Below are 19,464 nucleotides of genomic sequence, written 5' to 3' on the forward strand. Positions count from 1 at the left end.
AGCATAAAAGAAGTTGCCCTTAATTTGACACAGAATCTCAATGCAACATTCAAACGTAGACATCCTTGCAACACCATACTTAAATCAAGTAGACATTGCAATATTCATAATGTTCCACAAATTCAATTTAATACAAGTATAACTAGTGACTACAACATACTTTGGCATATCAATCTGTGCTACTTTCTATAATAGGAGATCCTAACATCAACCACTCTAATCAAATTTAAATGTAACCAATTAACATTATACAATGACAACATGACTCTAGTGCGATATTAGCCTCAACTTACATTATAAATTACAGCCAAGCCAACAACATATTGTCTCTTCTATTCTAATTTCTTTTTATAATCTCCTTAAAATATATATATATATATATATATATATATATATAACATACAAAAGATATACTAATCATTTGCAACACTCTAATTCAAACATTTAATATACTACCTATAAAAATTTAAAAGAAAATAATTTAAAAAGATTTAATATTAGGCTAATAACAACTTTTGACTTAAATGATCTACAATTTATTAAATGCCAACTTTTAATGATCTTATTGTATCAAACTATAACCTTAGACAATTCTCTTTCAACACCCAAATTTAAAAGACAAGTTCTTTAATTTCTTGAAGAAGTATAAGATGAATTCTTTGGAGAATTGGAGTTTTCTTCACATCTTCTAACTTAGATCCAAAATACATCATAGATCTAAGCTAAAATTAATAGAAGACAAGATACACAAAGAGACAAAAACCAATATTCTCTTCTTTTATCTTTTTTTCCCTAAGAATTCTATTTGATTTGAATATGGATTCTAGTTCTTTTCATAGATCCGTCTAGAATCTAAAATTAACCGGTTCATAAATTATCTAGCTTCAAGCCTTCTAACTTTTGCTTTCTTTCCATCCTCTGTGCTCCTACCAAATATAAGTTTCATGCCAATTTAAGCAATATCTCTAATCATCAACTTGTTAGCACTTTTTTACATTCTAAAGCTTTCAATTTTACAAAATAATACCTTGGAAGAGAACCATGCTCATAAGATTAATACCTTGAGAAAAATCCATGCTTAAGAAAGGTGGTTTCTAGACGTTGTGGAATTTATAGTTGTCTTTAGAATACATGAAAAGAAGAAAGGAGCATGTTGCCTCTAATTAATCTATCTAAGATAAACTAAGGGCCTACTATCTACTATTCTACTCTACCAACAAGCTACCATCTTCAACTCATTACTAGATCTTTTCTATTGTCTTATCCTCTATCTATAAGACATATGGTAAGTACTATTGAATAGGTCACAAATTTTGGCATGATGACTAATCTTAGTACAATAGAACTTGTAGACGCTTATGCCAAGAAGCTACCTTCATCATTGGTGAAGCTTCAGTTCTAATTCATTCTTTAAATCTATTCAACAATATAAAAAATAATCTACTCTATTTCTTCAAAACTAACAAAAAATAAAACTTCTATTGATGTAATGTAAGAACGTTCAATAACCCTTCAAAAACCATCTAATTTAGAAATTATATTAGATATGTCCAACATCAATGTGATTTCTTGTTTTTGTAAGAATATAAATTGAGTAGCATTGTGTCAAGCACAAGAACTCAAGGAATATACATAAACAAATAAGATATGTATCAAAGAGAGGTGACAAAATGAAAATGAGAAAGTATGTATATTTAAAAAGAAATTGGAATGATTATTGCTAAAGACTAAAAATCTAGAGACTCTTGAAACTAAACAAAAAACAAGTAAGGAATTGACAAGAGTGAGGAAGGCCTCACTTTTGTTTCTATATATACTATCTAACTAGGAGCTATGAGGCGATACTCTATTAAACCTTCAACATGTATCAAACTCACATAATATGTATTTAATTTATAAGACAAGCTTTTTATATATGTGCCACATTATTAGCTTGTATTACAATCTATCAACACGTGCAACATATGACTAACTTGTTGGCTAAGTTTTCAACCTACCATTCACTTATAAACACATATGAAGGTGAAATCACATTTATGAAGCTTCTACAAAAATTTTCTATAAGATATTATCAAATTTATCTTTTTTTATCTACTTCTACATATTTATATTATTTAGGTGATTACTAGAATAAACATGTATGTCTATGATATATTAATGCCAAAGAATATGATCAACAAATAAAATAAAATAAAATAATAATTTTTAAAAGATGCATCTATATATATATATATATAAGAAGATAGTACCAACAAAAAAAAATGATATTTATTATAATTTATTTTTCTATTAAATAATTGATTTTTTAATAGATTTTTTTAGTTAAAAAATACTATAAATAATGCTTTAAAATACCTCTATTAAAAATGTCTTCTTATCAAATACAAAATTTTTCAATGATTACTAAAAAAGAAATAATCTTTTTTAAATAATATTGATTGGACTATGACACGTGATTAGAACATGGTAAAAAATTCAAATGATAAATTTGTTAAGGGCATAAATATCAAAAAACTAAAAAATAAATATATTCTTATATCACTTGAAAAGACTAAAAAATCACTCAAAGATGGTATAATATTAAACTAGAATGGCTATTATTAAAGAAAAAAAGAATAGAGAGCCTTGAATCAAGACTAAAGACTAAAAAGATATTGACAAGAATAAAGAAGGCTTCATTCTTACTTTCATATATAATATCTAACTAAGAATTATGTAGCGATGTCTTATAGGATGTCCAAGACATGTCTAACTTATAAGACAAGATTTTTATATGTGTACCATACAATTAACTTGTTTTTATAAGCAATTAACATTTGTGACATATGGCTAATTTATTGGCCAATTTTTTAACCTATCAATTAACTATAAACATGTCTAAAGTCAAATATATGTTTATAAAGCTTCAAAAAAGCTTTGCCATAAGATAATCTCAAATCTACATACATTTATTTTTTATTTAATACTTTTTATCTAGGTAAATATATATGTTCATGACATTATTCCCTCCTTTTAAGAATAAGTTCCACAAGGAGCAACAATCATATGTTGAAAAAATCTAAGATGCAGCAAATTGTGTTTGCTACATACTGTAATCTTTATTCCCTTCAAAGTATCAAGGACATGAATTAGAAAAGATTCATAAACTTAGGAAATTTGTATAAAAAAAAATAAAAAAAATAGAAATAAAATAATATGTATATTAAAAAGAAACTAGAATAGCTATTGCCAAAAGACAAGAAAATTAAAGACTCTTGAATCTAAATTAGAAGCAAGAAAGGAATTGACAAAAGTAAAGAGGGCTTCACTCTTGCCTCTATATATACTATCTAACTAGGAACTATGTGATAATGTTCTTTAAGACCTTTAATATGTATTGACTTTGCATGACACATGTCTTAACTTACAAGACTTTTTTTTCTATATGTGCTACATAGTTAGCTTGTTCTTCAACCTACCAACATAAGTGGTACATGACTAACTTATTGACTATGTTTCTAACCTAAAAAGTCAATTATAAACACCTATAAAGTCAAAGCAATCTCTATGAAGCTTCTAAGAAGCTTTTATAGAAGATATTATGGAATTAACCTATTTTTATTTACTTTTATCTACTTTTATCTAATCATATAGGTAATTATTGGTTTACATATATATGTCCTTGATATTATCCTCCTCCTCCTTCTAGAAACAAGTTCTATGAGGAGCAGTCATCATATATTGAATAAATCCAAGATGCAAAAAATTACATTTGCTACATATTTTTATCTTTGTTCTTTTTGAAGATAATTGATGGGGCCTTTCAACCATCAATAGTGTCTCATATTAGGATAAAAAGACCACCTAGTTATTTGATTATTATTGAGAATTTTGTAACTTCTTTCAAATAAAATATTTGGAATACTATCAGGAGTTGTTCCTACCTCTAGTAGAATCACCAAACATTAGAAGTTTTTTCAAAGGTCATGATACCAAACGCGTTGTATCTTGCCATCTATTCGAGGAAGAAGATGTTGTTCTTGAAGATCTTCATCTCGATTATATCATCTTCAAGATTGTGACAATCGTAATGTCTTGTTTGGTAGATCAACAAACAAAGGCTCTTGAATCACATCCATTGGTTATTGATTCTCTATTTCATTAGTACTATAAATACAAAGAAGCTACAATAAAGATAGAAAGTAGAATATTATCTTATCTAGATCTTATTTTTTTTATAGAAAAGGTCTTTATTTTAGTTTTGATGGATGTCATTGATGAAAGGGCTTCACCTCCTTCATTACATTTGTAAGATTCTTTGCTAGCTCCCATGTGCATTCACTAATATGATATTTATGCCATTGGACAAGATATTTCAATTTATTTTAGCGCCACCTGAAGTTTAAAATTTCTTCTACTTCAAACTCTTCATTCTTGTCTATTTCTATAGAAAGAAGTGGAGCTTGTCTTGTTCTTGATATGTTCACAACCTTATATGGTTCAAGATGAGACACATAGAAGACAATATGGAACTTCATTGACATCAATAGATATAATTAATAAATAATTGGATTAAATTATTCACAAATAGGAAAACATCCAAACCTCCAATAGTTCAACTTATCACAATATGAATAGTCTTGATATTACGACAAAGTAACTATACCTTGTCACCTATATAAAAATTATGGTTGTTCTTTTTGATAGGCATCCACGTTAATCTTTTGTCATTTTTGAGCTTCCTTTAATTTCTCCTTCATTGTTGCATGCAACTCAAATAAACGATTTGCCAAATCTTTTGTTGTAGGATTATTAATTTTTGAAAAGTCAAAAGTATTAAGTCATGGATGATAACCATAATTAACAAAGAATGGTGTTTATTGCATAAAAGAATGTATCCTATTATTATAAGTAATCTCTGTAAATAGCAAGAGAGTTCTCCAATTATCTTAATGATACTTGATAACATACCTTAAACATTATTCCAAAACTTTATTTATATGCTCTATCTGTCCATTAGTTTGAGGATCAAAGGCCAAAGATAGCTTTATATCTATCTTTAAAATCTTGAAAATGATTCTTCAAAATCTTGATATAAATTGAGTCCTCCTATCTGATATAATATCTTTGGATAATCCATAATATCAATAAATATTATCAAAGAAAAGCTTGGCTATTTCTTCACATGTGATAGATTTTATACATTGTACAAAATGTGCCATCTTTGTAAAATAATCTACTATCAAAAATATAGAATCATATGAATCTAAGTTTGAAAGATCTATGATAAAATCCATAGAAACAAAAGACTATGGTTGTTCAAGAATAGATAATGGCTAAAGAAGTTTGTAATGCGAATGACAAGGAATTTTTTATCTTAAACAAACATCACATGATTGAACAAAATTTTTGATTACCTTCCACATTTGTAGATATCAAATATCTTTAAATATCAACTCTAAAGTCTTATTGTATCCAAAATGTCCAACTATTGAAAAATCATGGCATACTTGAAAAATAAGTAAATGTGCTTCTCTTTTTAGAACATATAGGCATTCTTCAAAATAGAGTAGTTTGTTTTTGAATTCAAATTTGGAAGCATCATGAGACTTAAAAAAAGGATTGTTGATATCATAAAAAAGAGGATCAAAAGACATACTTGATTGAATTTATTTGACAAAAGTTGAATCAACAATCAATGTTGATTTTATTACTCAAAGATGAAAATATTTGAGCTTCAAGAGAATTGTTCTTTGTTGGTCAAAAGATGCATCTCCTTCTTTTGGTACAAGATAAGAATATCCAAAGAAGGCATCTGACAAACCTTGTTGTTTTCTGGGTCAATACGTGATCTTGAAATCAAATCTTTATAAAGACATGCTCGAATGGGCTTGGCAATGATTCAATACACATGTTGACATGAAATATTCAAGATTCTTGTGATCTGCATACATAGTGACTAGACTAGAAGTGCCTTCAAAATAATAACACCATTCTTGAAAAGAATCCACAATTACAAGAAGCTCTTTATTATAGATCTAATAGTTAATCTTGATTGCTGAAAATTTCTTAGAATATAAAGCTACTAGGTGGAGTTTATCATCTATTCCCATTTGTAATAACATAGCATCTAAAGCACATTCCAATGTATTTGTTTCTATGAAGAATTTCTTTAAAAAGTCAATGCAATATAAGATTGGTATAGAAACAAAGGTTGTTTTCAAAGCTTTAAATGTTGCTTTGACTTCTTGATTCTACTGAAGTTTGTCTTTATGAGTTAAACATATAACTGTAGCTACAATTCAAGAGAAGTCATAGATGAAGATCCTATAATAATTAGCAAATTCTAAAAAATATTATACATCTTATACCGTTTTTGAGATCTTTCAATCCAAAATAGTTTAAACTTTCTTAAGATCCATCATAAGTCCATTATTTGAAATGATATAACCTAAGCAATCAACTTGAGTAGAGTAGAATACATACTTTTTTATCTTGGCATAGAATCTCGCATCTCTTAATTTTTGTAACACATGACAAACATGAAATTCATATTCTTTTGTATTCTTGGGATTGATCAAGATGGCATCTAGATAATAGATAATAAAATCATCCAAATATTCTTTAAAAATATTATTCATAAGATGTTGAAAAGATATTAGTGCATTTGTAAGTTTAAAAGGCATGACATTTTATTCAAAATATCCGTACCTAGTTCAAAATGTAATCTCCATTCAATTTCTTCTTTCATTTATATCAAATTATATGCTCTTTATAGATCTATTTTTGTATAGATCTTAACTTGGTTCAACTGATCAAGAAGTCTAAATATTAAAAATAGTACATACTTATTCTTGATACTGATCTTGTTGAGTCCTCGATAATCAACACACATCTGTAATGATGTATCTTTTTTCTTCACAAATGGAATGGTGTATGAAGTTTTTGGCTGAATTTTCTTCAATATACTCCTTGAATTCATTCAACTCATTTTGTGATAAATTGTAGATTGGTCCAAATGGTAATTGTGCTCTTTCTTGAAGGTTAATTGAATAATCATAGGAATGATGTTCTAAAAGAATATTCATATTTTTTATTTAAATACATCTTGAAATTCTTGATATTGGCTTGGAATGCCACTTGAAGTCTTTGCACCATCAAAAATGGATGTGGTATAAATGACACAAGTTGATCCTTCTTTTGCAGCATGCAAAAAAGCTCTTGCACCTACAAATACAAGTTTAATTGTATTACACTTATGATTTTTTACTTGATTCACTATACTCTTAGTTATACTTTTAAAAAAATCAAGAGTATAAGAAATCCAATCTACTCAAGGGTTGTATTTTTTTAACCACAATAAGCCTAAAATAATTAGATTAGAAAAAAATTTAATGATATTAAATATCACAAAGCTATTATGACTATTGATTATTACTTTTATAAGAATTATTTTGTGAGTATCATCTCTAAAAGACAACAGATGACCATCTATGATTTCTATATGAATAAGTTTAGTTTTCTTCACTAAAGATATGCTAAGCTTTTTAGTAAATTCTTCATCTAAGAAATATGCTGAGGCTCCTAAATCTAACAAGGCAAAGGCTTTATAATATTTAGGTCTTAAAATAATATTTAATATAAAACAAGAAGAGAGTTTTAAAGAGAAAATGAGACCTTCATTAGATATTGCACAAGATTCCAACCACACGATCCTTATTGTAGCTAGACAAATTCATTTTTTGATATATTGTCTTCTTTGATATTTTTACTTCTCATTTTATAATTACGTTGCTTCTTTGAATAATGTTGAGTAGTGTGTTTAGGTTCTCCATAATATAAGCATAATCCTTCTTAATGGCAACAAGTCTTTTTTTGCTCAGTAAGAGATTTGAAACGTCTTGCATCAATTTGCATATCTTTTACTTTTGAATGTATGTGTTGAGGAGGTATTAGTATTGCCATTGAATTATAATAACATTAAGGCCAACTTATCTGACTTTCAGATCAAAATTTGAAAAGTTGATTGTCATACTTCACAACAAAGTCAATCACTTGACTCAATGTTTGAGGATCAAGTAAGTTGAGCATCAATTTCTTTACCTCATATTATAATCCATAGAAAAATTAGCTAATAAGTGCAACATCATCCTATTTGATATCAGTTATAAGTTATCAAAATTATGAAGCATATAATGTTACAGATCAATTGCCTTGTTACAAAATATGGATCTTGTTGGTTGTAACACGAATTGCTTCATGACTCCATACATGGATCAAAATTTCATCAAAAAAACCTCCAAATTATCTAATATTAGATCTTGTTGTTCAAAAAAAGATAAAAATTACAACAATATTGAATCTAAAAGAAGTGTATCAATGAATTTAACTTGCGATCTTAGAGTCGAATAGCTTAGGGATTGAAGTTCAATCACAAGTTGTACTTAATTGATAAATCCTTGAAACTTAGAACTTATGCCATTAAACTTCTCGAGTAAGGCAATTCTTAGTTCTCTAGTATCAAAAGGATGTTCCTCCATAGGAGAAGGGACATGATTTGATGCAAATATTGAAGCAGTTCCAATCATATCTATATCTTTACTTCTTGTCATTCTTATTACTCTTTGTGTTGGTAAATTGAGTTGATGCATTAAAAATATTATCTCCTTTAATTGCTCTTGTATTTGTGCCATTGTACTCTTCATTTTAATAAGCTTATCTATAATAATACTTAAAGAAAAAATGTCTAACATTGCTTAAGACAAGCTAAAGAAAGGACTTGAAAACAAAGAAGATGGAAAGAAGAATATTATTTTAGAAGAAGGTAATCTGTAACTTTTAATACACTTATGTGTTATAAAAAAAGAAACATAAACCACTCTTAATTAAGAAAAAAAAACTTTGATATTGTAAATATATTCTTGTTAATCTGTTAAAGATATGAATTCTAAAAGATACATAAATTTGGAAAATTTGTCTCAAAAGAAAATTGACAAAATAGAAATAAAGTAGTATGTATATGAAAAAGATACTAGAATGGCTAGTGCCAAAGAATAAGGAAACTTGAGACTCTTGAAGCTAGATTAGAATCAAGAAAGGAGTTCATAATAGTAAAGAAGGCTTCACTCTTGCCTCTATATATACTATCTAACTACGAGCTATGTGGCAATGTTATTTAGGACCTCTAATATGTGTTGACTTTTTAGGATACATGCCTTAGCTTATAAGGTAAGTTTTCTATGTATGCACCATATATTAGCTTGTTTTTTAAGCTACCAGCATGTATAGCACATGACTAACTTATTGTCTATGTTTCTAATCTAAAAAGTCAATTATATATACCTACAAAATCAAATCAATATCTATAAAGCTTCTATAGAAGATATTATGGAATTAACCTATTTTTTTTTTTATCTAATTTTACATACTTCTATTTAATCTTATTGGTAATTATTGGTTTACATGTGTATGTGTCAAGGACATAAATCTTAAAGAAAGAAAATCCTCAATATACTCTTCTATCACTGAAAAAACTAAAAAGTCATTTAAAGATGATATAATAGTAAACTACAATGACTATTGCCAAAAGTAAGAAGACTAAAAAGTCTTTAAACAAGACTAAGAACTAGAAAGGCATTGATAAGAGTAAAGAAGGCTTCACTCTTACCTCTATATGTACTCTTAACTAGGAGCTATATGGCAATGTCGTATAAAACCTCCAAAATGTGTTGACTTTATAAGACATGTATCTTAATTTGTAAGATAAGTTTTCTATATATGAGCCACATGTTTAGCTTATTTTGTAAGCTATCAATATGTGATTAACTTGTTCACTAAGTTTTTAACCTATCAATCAAGTACAAACACATCTAAAGTCAAATAACATCTATGAAGCTTCTAAAAAGCTTTTCTAAAAGGTCTTATGAAATTAACTTATTTTTATCTACTTTTGCCTATTCCTACCTAATTATATGGATATTTATTAAAATATCTAAATATTTCTGTAGTATTACCGCCTTTTTTAGAAATAAGTTCTATAAGGAGTAGTCTTCACATATTGAAGAAATCTAAGATGCGATAAATTGTATTTGCTACATAGTCCAATCCTTGTTCACTTCAAAGTTGATTGATAGGCCATCTCAACCATAGATAGTGTCTCATATCAAGGCAAGAAGATCACCTAATTATTTAGTCATTGTTGAAGCCTTCATAATTTTTTTCAAATAAAATATTTGAAACACCGTGAGGAATTTTTCCTACCTCTAATAAAATTACCAAATATCAAGAATCTCTTCCAAGGTTGTGATACCAAACATGTTATAACTTGCCATCTATTTGAGGAAGGACATGTCATTCTTAAGGATCTTCATCTCAATTTTTTCATCTTAAAGCTTGTGACAATTACAATATCTCATCTGATAAGTTCACAAATGAAAGCTCTTGAATTGAATCTAATGGTTGTTGGTTCTCCATCTCCTTAGCTATACAAAAGCTACAAAGAAAGATAGAAAGTAGAATGTTATCTTCTTTTGATCTTGTTTCTTTAATAGCAAAGATTTATTATTCTTCATCTTAGTTTTGATGGATGTTGTTACTGAAAAGGTTTAACTCTCTTTACTACATTTGCAAGGTTTTTTGTTGGCTCCCATGTGCATTCACTAATATTATATTTATACTAATTAATAAGATATTTCAACCAATTTTGGCGTTGCTTTGAATTTAAGACTTCTTCCACCTTGAATTCTTGATTATTATCTATTTCTATAAGAGGAGGTGGCATCTATTTTCTTCCCAAGATATTCAGTGTCTTATACGGCTTAAGAAAGGATATTTGAAATATAAGGTGGATCTTTATACACTTTAATAGATATAATTGATAAGTAACATGATTGACTTGTTTACTAATTAAAAAAAAATTAAACCTACAATAGTCTAACTTGTCATAACGATGAATAATCTTAATATTACAATGAAGTAATCATACTTTGTCACCTACTTTGAATTGTGGATGCTCTTTGCGATAGGCATCTACGTTGGTCTTTTTTTGTTTTTGAGCTTAAGAACAACAAGAATTATATCTTCATTGTTGTATACAGCTCTAACAAATAATTTTCTAAATCTTCCATTTTTGGATTATCAACTTTTGAAAAGTCAAAAGTATCAAGTCATAAATGATAACCATAATTTATAAAGAAAGATATTTGTTGAGTAGAAGAATATACCAAATTATTGTATACAAACTTTGCCAATGGCAAAAGAGTTGTCCAGTCATCTTAATGATAGTTGAAGGTACACCTCAAATACTACTCTAGAACTTGATTCACTTATTTTATTTGTCCATCAATTTGAGGATGAAAAGCCAAAAAAATCTTTATATCTATCTTTAAAATTTTGAATAGGATTCTTTAGAATCTTAATACAAATTAACTCCCCCTATCTGTTATAATATCCTTTGGCAATCCATGATAGCAATAGATATTGTCAATGAAAAGCTTAGTTATTTCTTCACCTGAAATAGATTTTGTACATGGTACAAAATATGCTATTTTAGTGAAGAGATCTACAATTAAAAATATAGAGTCATATGAACTTGAACTTAGAAGATCTATAATAAAATCCATAAAAATGGAAGGCTATGGTTATTTGCATATAGGCAATGATTAGAGAAGTCCATAGAATTGATGACAAGGAGTTTTTGATCTTCAACAAACATCACATGATTAAGCAAAGTCTTTTATCACTTTTCACATTTGCAACCACTAAAAATCTTTAGATATAAGGTCTAAAGTCTTATTGTATCCAAAAGATCCTATTGCTCAAAAGTCATGATGTGCTTGAAGAACACGTAAACATACTTTTTTCTTTTGGAACATATAGACATCCCTTGAAATAGAGTAAATTGTTCTTGAACTTGAACTTTGAAATATCATGAGACCTAAAAGAAAGATTCTTGATATCATAGACAAGAAGATTAGAGGACATACTTGATTGAATTTATTTAACAAAGGTTGAATCTCTTATTGTTCTTGGGATCTTCTAATCTATGATAATTTGGACTTTCTTTGGATCCATTATAAGGCCTTCATTGAAAATAATATACTCCAAAAAGTCAACTTGAATAGTGTAGAATATACACTTTTCCATCTTCACTTATCTACATTTCTTAGTTTTTGTAATATACGACAAACATGAATTTCATGCTCTTCTATATTCTTAAAATAGATTAAAATATCATCCAAATAAAAAATGATAAAATCATCAAAAAACTCATAAAAGACATCATTCATTATATGTTGAAAAGTAATTGATGTATTAGTGATTCCAAAAAGTATGATATTGTATTCAAAATGTCTACACCTAATTCAAAAAGTAATCTTCTATTTATCTCATTCTTTGATGGAGACCAGATAATATGCTCCTTGTAGATCTATTTTTGTATAGATCTTTTCTTGATTTAATTTACCAAGAAGTCTTGAAATCAAAAGTAAAAAATATCTATTCTTGATGGTGATCTTGTTAAGTCTTCAATGATTCATTTACATTTGCAGGGATCCATCTTTTTTCTTCACTAATAAGATAGGAGTGCCGATTGGAGATTTAGAGTAGTGTATAAAATTCTTGACCAAATTTTCATCAATATACTCTTTGAGTGTAGCCAAATCATTTTGTGATAGGCTATAGATTGGTCCAAATGGTGGTTGAATTCTTTATTGAAGATTGATGGAACAATTACAAGGACCATGCTTTAGAAGAATATCTACATTTTTTTTTTCAAAAATGTCTTAGAAATCTTGATACTGACTATGAATACTACTTGATATCTTCTCACCATTAGCAATGGACATGGCATATATAGCAAAAGATGGCCCTTCATTTGCGGCATGCATGAAAGCTCTCATACCTACCAAAAAAAGTTTGGATGTACTAGACTTATGGATTTTTACTTGCTTAGCAAGACCTTATATTAAACTATGGAAAAAAATCAAGATTACAAGAAATCTAGTCTATTTAAAGATTATATCTTTTTAATAACAATAATCTTAAAATAATTAGGTTAGAAGGAGATTTAATTACATTAAATATTACTAAACTATTGTGACCACTAATTGCTACTCCTACAAGAATATTTTTATATATAACATCCTCAAAAGACAATGAATGTCTATCTATTACTTTTATATGCAAAAATTTGATTTTCTTAATTAAAGATATATCTTATTTTTTGAAAAAGTCTTCATCTATAAAACAAGTTGAAGGTCTTGAATCTAACAAGGCTAAGACTTTGTGATTTTTTGGACCTAAACAGACTTCTATTATAAAACAAGGTTAAAAATTTGAAAGAAAAATAGGACCTTTACTAAATATTATATATGATTCTAACCACATGGTTCCTATTGTAGCTGTAACAACTTATTTTTTGACACATTGTCTTCTTTGGCAAACGTGATTTTCATTTTATAATTGCATTGTTTCTTTAGACAATGTTGAGTAATATGTTTAGCTTCTTGTTAATATAAGCATGAGTCCTCTTGACGTTGTCAATTCTTTTTTTGCTCTATGAGGGATTTAAAACATATTATATTAATTTATATTGGTTTTGGCATTGATAGATAAATTTTTTAAAACTTAAGAATTACCGTCATTATTTGATTTGTTCTTCTCCATCCATATCTTTATTCTTGATGTCTTTCAGATAATCAATTGTCACATGCAATGACTTGAGCAATAAATTGTTCCAAAGTTTTTGTCTTTGATATTGTCAATAACAAGTCTTGAATATTATCCTTCAATCTATATCAAAATTAATAAGGACTTTGTCATTCTAGTCCATGTTACAAGCGAGGTTTTGGAATTTAGTACCATATGTGATAGCTGATTGTGATCCTTGCCTTAAAGATAAGAGCTTGGTCTTTGCTATTCTTTCTCAATCACTTTTTCCAAATGTGGCTATAAACACTTTTATAAATGAATTCAAATTATAAAAGACTTACAAATCTTTTTCCATTAAAAGTGCAAATCAAAAGAGAGCACTTTTTAATAGAAGTGTGTGTATAAATCCAACTTGAATAAATCCATGAAAATATTAGAAAAGTTACAACCTTAGATAGAGCTTGATTTATTGCAAAAATCGTCAAAATTTTCATCTTGTTCCATCAAACTTATTAGACATAGTAATCCTTATCCCCATCATACTTCTAAAAACAAAAATCCTTAGATTTGGTTATGAGGTTAATCTACTTACTTCCTTCAACTGCACAATTTCTTGTCACAGACTCAGAACTTCTTTCATATGCATAGACATAGTACCTCTATGGTTTTTGTTGGAAATACTTGAGATTTTTACTCTTAGAATGTTGACAAGCTTATGAAGATTTACAATAGTTGTAAATCTATTCTCACTTATGTTGAGAATAGAATCCATAATTTTTTCTTCTATAGATAATTCAAATAAATTCAAAAAGTTAAATTAAAAGTGGGTAATCTACAACCTCTAATAAAAAAATTCTATGAAGAAAGATAATCTATTTTCTTTAAGGAAAAGATTAGTGTTAAAAAATAAGATTTTTTGTTTAAAGGTGGATAGTTTGCAAGCTTCAAAATACAACAATAGAAGTGGAATAATTTATTTACTTCTAAAATAAGATAAAAATAGTATATTAGTACTCTTGTCAAACTATTAAGGACATTAATTTTGAAAAAAAAAAATCCTCAATACACTCTTGTATCACTGAAAAAACTAGAAAGTTATTCAAAGATGATATAATATTAAATTACAATGGCTATTGCCAAAAATAAGAAGACTAAAAAGTCTTGAAGCAAGACTATGGACTAGAAAGGTATTAACAAGAGTGAAGAATGTTTCAGTCTTACTTCTATATATACTCTTAACTAGGAGCTATATGGCAATTTCCTATAGGACCTCCAAAGCATGTTGACTTTACAAGACATGTATCTTAACTTACAAGGCAAGTTTTTATATGTGCACCACATAGTTAGCTTGTTTTGTAAGATATCAAGACGTGATTAACTTATTGACCAAGTTTTTAATCTACCAATCAACTATAAACTTATGTAAAGTCAAGTAACATCTATAAAGCTTCTAGGAAGCTTCTCTAAAAGGTCTTATAAAAATAACCTACTTCTATCTATTTTTACCTATTCCTATCTAATCATATAGGTATTTATTAGAATACCTATGTATGTCCATGACAATATATTTGTGAAACAAAGGTGGTTGATAGATCTTCTCAGCCATCAACAATATTTTATACAAAGGTAATATGATCATTATGTTATTTAATTATTCTTAAGGCCTTTATAACTCCCTTCAAATAAGACATTTATAATATGATCAAGAACTGTTCAAATGTCTAATAAAATCATCAAATATCAAGAATTTCTTCTAAAGTTGTGATATCAAACACATTAAATTCACAATCTATTCAAGGAAGAACATATCATTCTTGAGGATCTTCTTCTTTGTTATATTATTTAAAGGTTGTAATAGTTACAATTTCCTGTCTAGTAAATCAATAAATAATAGCTTTTGAGTTGAATTTTCTAGTTATTAGTTTTTCATCTTTTTATTACTATAAATATGTAAAATTATAAATAAAAATAGAAAGTAAATTACAATCTTTTATGAACTTTATTTTTTTTATAGTAAAGAATTTCTATTCTTCATTTTAATTTGATAGATGTCATTAATGAATAAAATCAACTTTTTTTGTTGTATTTGTAAGATTTTTGGCTAGCTCTCATGTACATTCATTAATTTCATATTTTTACTAATAAATAAGATATTCCAACTTATTTTGGTGTCACCTTGAGTCTAACACTTCTTCAACCTTGAATTCTTCATTATTGCCTACTTCTATAAAATAATGTATCATTTGTCATATTCTTAATATATATATTATCTTATATGGCTCAAGAAGAGATATATAAACCATAAGATAGATCTTCATAGACTCTAGTAGGTATAATTAATAAGTAATTAAATTGATTTTTTTACAAATAAGAAATGGTCCAAATTTAAAATAATCCAACTTATCAGAAAGTAAAATGATCTTAATTTTATGACAAAGTTATCATACCTTATTGCCAACATAAAATTAAGGTTGTTCCTAGCAATAGGTATCTTCATTGATCTTTTTTTGTTCTTGAGCTATTTTTAATTGTACCTTTATTATTGCATATAGCTCTGATAATTGATTTGTTAAATCTTTTGTTGCAAGATTATTTACTTTTGAAAAGTCAAAAGTATCAAGTTATAGATAATAACCATAATTCATTAAAAAAAGATGTTCATTAATTAGAAGAATGTATCATTTTATTATAAGCAAACTTTACAAATTATAAAAAATTTATCATATCATCTTGTTGATAGTTGATAGTATATTTTAGATATTACTCAAAAACTTAATTTATCCACTTTATTTGTCTATCAATTTAAGGATGGAAAATTGAAGAAAATTTTATATCCATCTTTAAAATCTTAAAAAGAATTCTCTAAAATTTTGATGCAAATTGAGTCCTTCTATTTGATATAATATCCTTGACAATCCATAATATTAATAGTTATTGTCAAGAAAAAGCTTAGTTGTTTCATGATATATGATAGATTTTTTACATGATACAAAATGTGCCATCTTAATAAAATGATCTACTATTATAAATATAGAATTATAAAAATCTAAGATTAGAAGATTTATGATTAAATCCATAGAAATAGAAGACCATAGTTGTTCTAGAATAAGTAATGGCTAAAGAAGTCTACAAGGCCAATATCAAGGAGTTTTTGATTTTGAATAAATTTCATGTAATTGTACAAAGTCTTTAACTACCCTCCATATTTGAAGCCAATAAAAATCTTTGAATATTAAATATTAAATATTATAGATATAATAAAAGAATTTAGAAAGGGCGTTTAAAAAATCTTATTGTATTTGGATCAATAAGTAATATTGATAAAGACATACTTCAATAAATTTGATGAAAATTCAAAATACATGCTACTATAAAATACATGAAGTTCTTCTGATTTGTATATAGGATAATTGAATTAGAAGCACCTTTTAGATAATGACACCATTTTTTAAATGAATCCACAATTAGAAGAAGCTCTTTGTTATAGATCTTGTAGTTGATCTTGATTGTTGAAATTTGTTTTAAATAAAAAGCCACCATTTAAAGCTTCTAATTTATTGTATAACAGGATATAGATAAGATAATTGTATAGATAGAAAGAACCATGAAAATTTTTAGAATTGGAATTGGATTAATGGACTATGTAGGATCTATCATAGAATATTTTTAAAAGAATTTAGGGTGGTTATTTAGTTGAAGTCTATCATGGAACCTTCTAGAAAAGACTTAGGAGGTTTTTCTAGATAGGGCCAATTATGAAACCTTTTAAAAAATTAATTTAAGGTGGTTATCTAAATAGAGCCCTTTACCTAAGAACATTCTAGAAAGTCCAAGGTGATAAGACAAGGTATAAATAAGACTGGCCATGACCTTTAAGAGCATCTAGTCAGTTATGGCTTCAAACCTTTTCTCTTGATAAAGTTTGGTTTTGCATCCTTTTGTTTAATTTTGTTCTATTTTATTTTTATTTGTTCACTTTGTCTTTCATGTCCTATTTTATTTAGTTCTATTCAATTCTATTCTAATTTTTTTTATCCTATTTTATTATGAGATTTTATATTACTTTGAAATAGAAAGATCTTAGCTTTTTTTGAGATAGTCTAATCATGTTTTATTGATATCAAAGCAAGTATTAGACTGTTTACTTTTAGTAGCATGTCAATAGTCATCATTTAGTCCAAAGTCAATTATTGTGGTTAAACTAGGTATTGTATTGAGGCTACTATGAGCTATTCTTAAAAAATCAATTAGAAGGTGAAAAGATATTATAATAGTAGAATCGAGTAGAAAATTTATAGTATGGGAGATATAGCAGAGTAATCCTAGATGGATGCTCAAATACAACACATCTTAGGTCAGATAGCTTTTTTTCCAAAATAAATAGAAGCCTTAAGAAAAAAGAATGGACATCTATTAGATTGAAATTGAATAAGCCTAGTACATACTCTAGAACTTCAAGACAAGATGTATGTCAATGGCTCTTCAATGTACAACAATACTTCCAACTATTTAGGACAAATATCATTGAAGGAATTATATATGCAGCCAATTATTTAAGAGATGCCGCAGCCATTTGGGGGCAACATTAAGTTCAAAGTTATGGAGCTCAAGGTGTGTTTTGTAACTAAGAGGAGTTTGAGACTGATTTAAATAATCAATTTTTGCCTATTAATGTGGAAAAGATAGTACGCAATCAGTTGGATAATCTTACACAAGCTAGGTTGATACAAAATTATGTCTCTCGATTCAAGTTCCTATATCTCTAAATTGACAATATTTTGAAGGCAAAGATGATAGATTGATTCCTACAAGATTTAAAACTTGGAGTCCAGCTAGAGGTGGAGCTAAGAGATCTACAAGCATTTGAAGAGGCAATTCGGATTATAGAGAAGGTTGATGCTATAGATTTTTAAAATCGTATAGCACAACCTATAGCACAAAGTCCTATGCCACTATCTAATATTATAGCACAATAACCAATGTCAATGAAGATTGATGCCTTACAAGGATCATTGACACTACAAAGACAACAAATATTGGTATTAAAAAAATTATATTTTTACTATCAAGAGCCAAGCCATTTAATTGGACGTTGTCTAAAATATCAAAGTGTAAGTATTAGAAAGACAATGCAGGTTCATAGTTTCTAAACTCACTAAGACAATAATGAATTAGGACAAAAAAATGAGACTCTTCAATAAAGGCACCAAGAGCAAATATAGGGGGTAGCTATTATCTTTCAAAGATAAATGGCATAGCCTTAGAAAACTATAAAAAAAAATCAATTGGTGCATCTAACGGAAGTACTAAGAAGACAACTATGTCAAATGCTTTTAGATTGTAGCTTTACAAAAAATTGCATTTCAATTGAAATTGTTGACTAGCTTGGAATTAAAACAAAGAAAATCAAGGGAAGAAGTATAACAATGCATATGATCGAGAGAATATATTGAGTAAGACATGTGAAGAAGAAACCTTAAAATTAATAGACACCTATGTCTTAAGAGAGAGATTCAATGTGACAAAGCTAAAGTGTGATGTTATCCATGATATGCCATTGTTAGAGATAGAAAATAAGAAATTTGATTGAATAGGAAGAACAATCTCTTTTAAAGATAGAGGATGCAAGATGACTCTTTATACCTCTATATAAAGTGGAAAAAAAGATAGCTTTCAACCAAAGATTTATTTGTATGGATGTCATTTATAAATAAGCAACTACAACATGAGCAATCAGTATATATGGTGGTTCCAAATCTTACGTCAATAGTAGAAAAGACACCTGAAGTAATAGAATGAGGAGTGTAATTTATATGAGAATATTAAGATGTCTTT

The sequence above is a fragment of the Physcomitrium patens genome, chromosome 10 (genome assembly GCF_059467195.1).
Source record: "Physcomitrium patens ecotype Gransden chromosome 10, ASM5946719v1, whole genome shotgun sequence".
Taxonomy (NCBI): Eukaryota; Viridiplantae; Streptophyta; class Bryopsida; order Funariales; family Funariaceae; genus Physcomitrium; species Physcomitrium patens.